The sequence below is a fragment of the Hydra viridissima genome, unplaced genomic scaffold (genome assembly GCF_058129835.1).
Source record: "Hydra viridissima isolate aposymbiotic clone 2 unplaced genomic scaffold, HvirCarnegie_v1 scaffold_8, whole genome shotgun sequence".
In the NCBI taxonomy this organism is placed as follows: Eukaryota; Metazoa; Cnidaria; class Hydrozoa; order Anthoathecata; family Hydridae; genus Hydra; species Hydra viridissima.
This window is the reverse complement of record NW_028324307.1, coordinates 3,559,923-3,565,922: the sequence shown is the minus strand read 5'-3', so window position 1 is coordinate 3,565,922 and position 6,000 is coordinate 3,559,923. Positions and strand designations below refer to the sequence as shown.

At 31.9% G+C, this 6,000-nt stretch overlaps 1 pseudogene; it reads right to left on the bottom strand.

The window, feature by feature from the left end:
* Window positions 1-1,768: 1,768 nt before the first annotated feature.
* Window positions 1,769-5,610, bottom strand: LOC149884561 (uncharacterized; annotated as a pseudogene).
* Between the last annotated feature and the right edge of the window lie 390 nt (window positions 5,611-6,000).

The window sequence follows — 6,000 nt, the reverse complement described above, 5'->3', positions numbered from 1 at the left end:
AGTCCTCAAATCGCCGAAATTCTGCAGTGATAACAGTACTGTGTACAGTCTGTACAGCATGGAAGCCGAAATTATAGCATTATGCCTCATGACATGATTTAAAGTAAAGTGATTTTTTTTTTTAAATATAAGTTAGTATACATAGCTATCTTTAATTTTATTATTTTGATTACTCAATAAACAACATACCTGAAGCTTTGGCACGCTTTATTGCAGTCTTTAACCATTTATTTGGTGTAGATTTTCTTTTTTTCCCAGTTTTGTTTTCACTTTTCTCAACTACGGTGTCAGCCATTGTTGTTGAAAGTAACAGGAAGGGTGTGACTCTTTGGTGCATTCTTATTGGCTGGCAGTAATTTTGTGATTGGTTGGTAACAGTTAAGAACTTTTTTCCCTAAAGATCAGCACTTAAGAACTTTTTCTTCAAAATTTTACCAAAACAGCTGATGTATAGTATTCGATTTAAGCTACTTCGGTACTTTTTCCATGGCCTAAATTTACAGGGATGGTTTATGGGAGGTAATCAAATAATATACCGGTCTTAACTCATTTTTGAAAAAATGTAACTTAAGTACTTTTTCCATTGAGCCCTTCAGATGCATTACTTGTTAAATGCTTGCATGGTTTGACTCAAATGTTTATGAGTGTCTTAATTCACAAATTTGGTCTCGTTTCCCAAAGAGTATTTATTGCAGTAGAAAAGTGTTTTAATTTGGTGCAAGTTCTGCCATTATTAATTTTAATGATGGCTGTAAAGCATTAAAGAAAGTTTTTAGTAAATTAAAAATTCCTTCAGGATATTTTTTTTATAAAGGTTCTGCAAAAAAAGATTACCATCGAAGTATTTTAAAATGTAAACAAAATAAACAGATATTTAATGTAGACGAAAGCATTTAAGAGCCATTGTCTGAGAAATGTAGGCAAAGTCTGGAAGTGATGTCTTCAAATTGTACTCATTTTTAGATATTTTGTAAAATACAATGAAAATGGGCCACTGGTAATTTTTTTTCAAAAATTTTTATTATTTACGGAGATATTGGGTCCCAAAATTTGGCCCGTTTTGAGAAAATTTTGCGCATGGAGTGCAATTGCTACTTTGAGGAGTAGTTTTAGCAACATGAATATGACAGAAACATTTCTTTTTAATTTTTTTACTAATCTGGGTAGGTTTCTACAGTAAAAGTAAAAATTCAACATGATTACATTTTCAGTTGTCTAGAAATCGTGGTCCGAAACCACAACATTTGAAATTTTACCCTAACTTTGAGCTCTAATATCTCTTAAGGCCAATACTTGCACGTAGTTGTTTTAGGTGTTTTTGAAAGACACTAAGACATACATTGATTTTTTGAAACAAAAATCATGTGCATGCAAGGACCTGGGAAGGAGTAACCTGCCAAAAATCACTTTTTGCGTTCAACGCGCTTTGATAGATTACCCATAACAACTGTGGCCTTAGGTCCACCATGAACAGTATAAGTTATTTATTTTCCTTAAATATGCATCTTCCAATATATGAAAAAAAAATCCATGTGCTCTGGTGATAAAAAGCCTACAGAAGTCCTAGAAGTAGCCTTATTTTGCCAATTTTTTAACTAAAAAAATACCCTAGCAACGGTATAGATATACTTAGCAACGGCTACTTTACAGCAATATCAATTAGTGCTGCTATTAAAAATTTTAATATAATACTTTTTTGTAAAGAAACTGTAAACTTGAAAAATAATTTTTTTTTTAACTTTATCAATTAAAGAAAGAACCATTAAACTTCAAGATCAACGTTTTTTCCGTTTAAAACTGATGGGAAATACAGTTTTCTAAGAATCACCAAAAAAATATAATAAATTTATTAATGGCCAATCTGAATCTCCACGTTGTCAATATCGTCTTTTGAGAGTGAATAATCTCCTCTTTGATTAGTTGGTGTTGGTGCATCAATCTTACAAACACCGTCAAGAGACGAACATTGGAGAATATTTTCTTTGGTTGGCCACTTGAAGCAGTTCTTTCCAGGTTTAACAGAATATTCCATACAAGAAACATATATATCATCATCATTGACCTAATGGTTGAGGTAAAGTAACGTCTAATCATTGCTGCTTCCTAAATATTCCTTGAAATTAATTAATATGGTTAATAAACCAATAATTTTGTAATAGATCTCAATACACAAAGATACAATATTATAGTGTTAAAACTTCTTACATTTTTAATTATTGCAGGATACCATTGCATAAAGTATGGAACAACAATCCAATCACCAATTTAAAAATCAGCTGCTAACTCCTTTGCAATCAACTGAATATCATTGTTTAAATCATCTTCTTCGTTTTCAAGTGCGTCTTTCATATCAACAGTTTCATCAATCACATCATCAGTTAAGTTAACCTCTTCACAAAAAGTGGTTGCTAACCTTCCTGTTCTTTTTTGCTTACTCCATCTAAAAAATTACACTTGAAGGATAAAGGAAATTGCTAAATATTTATCTCAAGTCCCAAGAAAAGAAAAAAGTCACATTTTTTAGCATACATACTTTGGGTATTTGTAAATATACAAGTTAATTTACTTGCCTACAGAATAATGATCGAATTTGTTGAGTTGTCACATGTTCACTTGGCTTTAACATTGTCCTCAGCTGTTGGTGAACTTGCTCTGGATTCATTTTCTTTCCACATTCTTCTCCAGCCATAAACATCTGCATTAGCAATGTTTTTTGCTTTGAAGAATATCTAAATACTTTTCTTTTTGGTAATGCCCATCCAGTGATGTTTGTGAAGTTTGCAATCCCTTGTTTAATGATAGAATGGGATTAAAGCAGGTGATCAGAAGAATTAAGGTTCGAATTTAGGTTCATTTTGTTGACATAGGAAAGTCTTGCTCTGTCTACCATAGATTTTGCCACAGATTGAGAAGTGTGGTTTTCTGAAAGTATATGCTCTGCTAATAATTCAGTATCATAAAATGATTCAGCACAACCAATTTGTGTACAAAACTTAAGAGTGTTAACACTTCTATCAACACGTTTTTTTTTGGAAACTGATGGCGTAGTATAACTTTTGCAAGTTGAACTATAGGGCTTAACAATTTGAACTGAAGAATGGAATGTCACATTAGTATAGTTCCATTTTTTACCTTTTCCAATTCGGAAGTATCTGCACATTATCATGTGATCAGAGAAAAACTGAAAAGAATGATAACTGTTAATGTTGGGAATCAGATTTGTTCCTGATAAAGTAGAAGCTTTGGAGTCTATTGTAATTACAGCGACATCAGCAATTTGAATTCCATTGCCATAATGAAGAGCCTCATAAATATCTTCTGCAGTCAACATATTGTTTCCAGCATCAATAAAACTCCTTATGACACATTTCGCTCCTGCTGACTCTCTGTCACATTGATCTTTTCCACGTGACGGCTCATTGTAATCATACCTTTTAAGAAAGAATTGTTTTGCTTTGCAAACTTTGTAAAGAGCTTCTAAGTAGAAGTTGCCATGATAAGATGATGCATTATCTGACTTAGCATAAAGGTTTTTTAAACAAGGAAAATCATTTCGAACTTTGGTTAAAACAACATCAGCTAAACAGAGTACATCAACAAGGCTTTGCTGACATCTATAGACAGCAGTGAAATAGACTTTTTTTTTCATTTGACCATTTTCATGGAAGAAGAAGACATCAACATGTAGAGTCATTCCTTTCTTTCCGAAATAATCCTTTTGGCTTTCACGGAATTTAGCTGGCAAAATTTTCTGACAAAAATCTTTCAGCCAAAAACCAGTTTCCTCATCAAGTTGCTCAAAAGCCATTATTTTGGCCATTTTTTGTTGTGCATCACGTATTTGATGCTTCATATAGGCTTCAACATCTTCAGTAGCCACATTTAAATCATATAGAAGATCTTCATCTTTACTTTCTATAACTAACTCACGAACCTGGTTGATTGCTGAAATGAGGTTTGCACAGTCAAAACATTGTTCATTTTCAGCAGCTATAAAGGGTTGATTCAAGTCTGGATCTATATCTGAAAGAGCAAAAGAAGTAGAGTGACTATGCAAAGTGGAACTTTCACTACACTTGAAAGGATAATTACTCTTCAAAGACCTTTTACCCTTTTCAAGGAACTTAGTAATATTTTTATACTTCCACTTTTCAGAAATAGCAATCAAAGTTTGAAACCCATCCATGCCAGCTGCCGTGACATCATCAAGACCAGCCAAAGCTTTCCTTTGAGAAGGTTTTATTCCACGAAGAATTCTCCATAAAGAAGTATCTGACATAGGGAGATAATTAGTTTCTTGGCAAACTTCTTTATAAAATGTGATTGTATGGCTAAACTTCATCATTAAAATGGAATTAGCCACTTTTTTTCCTCTCCATTGTCAAACTTTATTTTATTTACATCATAAGCTACATCTTGCAGCAAACCTCGACAAAACATAAATTCTAAAAAATGTTCTATTTTTTCCTGTGGCATTCGGGATATGTTTACCTTTTCCTTTTTTGGTATGGAAAATTCTCTGTTTTGTTTTTGCAACTTGCGTGCTTTTTCAATTTGATGTTTTTTGCAATTAAAGATTTTCATTAATGCTTCTTTAGTGTACTTTTATGGTTAATAACTGAAAGCAAAAAAATTTGTCTTACAGAATCGCTTTCTTGAAACATCTTAACTGGTACAACAAGGTCTTCTGGAACCAATTGTGTTAAACCATCTTCATCCTCATTGTGTAACACTTGAGAAATTAGTGCCTCTGATTGACCTGGTGCAATTGCTTCAGCAAATATCTTCTCAAGCTGCATTTTAAATTTTTCAAATTTCTTCTTAACTTTCTGTTTGGTTCCTGGGGTTAAGTCTTCTATTCGCTTTTGCTTTATCTGAAGGGACAGTGGACTTGCTCTAAATGCTTCACACAAAGAGCTAACTGCTTTTTTTGATTCTTCGATAGTTTCATCTGAAATGATTGTTATATCTGGAACATATATGTCATCAGCAGGAAAGCAAGACTTTATTGGTGTTGGAGCTGGTTCTAACATGTCAATATTGTTACCTGTAGAAATACTTTTTAGGTGGCTGAAGCAAAATACGGCTCCAACAGGAAGTGATAAATTCTTTTCATTATAAACAACAAGGGTGTTCAAAGGGATGGATCTAATTTTTGGTGCTTTTTTACCGATTTGAAATTCATGTCTTGGGTGTTGACAACTGTTTGGCTGCTTCCAGCCAATACCAAAAGAAAAACGATGGTACGCACATAATGAGTCATAGCATGAAAGATAAGCTTGTAGTCGGCTTTCAATCAAGGTTTTTTCATTCCACTGGTTTGTCGGTAGAAGCTATAAAACAGTAACGTTAGATTTTCCACCTATGGAGAAAGAAATCCTGTTTCTTTTAATAAAAAATCAAATAATACTCTAATATTATTCATACCTTTAAAGCATGTAAATGATTAGTTATGTCAGCAGTTAATTCATTAACTTGAAAGATTCCATCTTTGTTCCAACGCTTAAAGGGACCACAAGAAGTCTTCTCTTTATTAAAATATATGCATTTCTCATAAGGACTGACTTTATTCTTGCTCTCTGATATATTTTGTTTATTGATAATTATTTATTGACTAATATTAAAATAATGCAGTTTTTACTAACAAATTTTAATTCTTCTACTGAAAACTGCTGAAAAAAAATTATGCTATGTAACTCAAGTAAACCATGGCATGTACCAAGTAGTCATTAACAAAAATGTCACATTAAGTCAGCAGTCATTTCGTCCCCGCAATATTATCTCGTTCTATCTACAAATGAAATAAATAAAATGTTCTGTTTAATATATAAAATAAACACATATATATATATATATATATATATATATATATATATATATATATATATATATATATATATATATATATATATATATATATATACACTGTTCCACCTGATATAATATATTAAATTAGATAGAACATTGTATTTATCTATATATAGTTTTTATTTGTTTTTA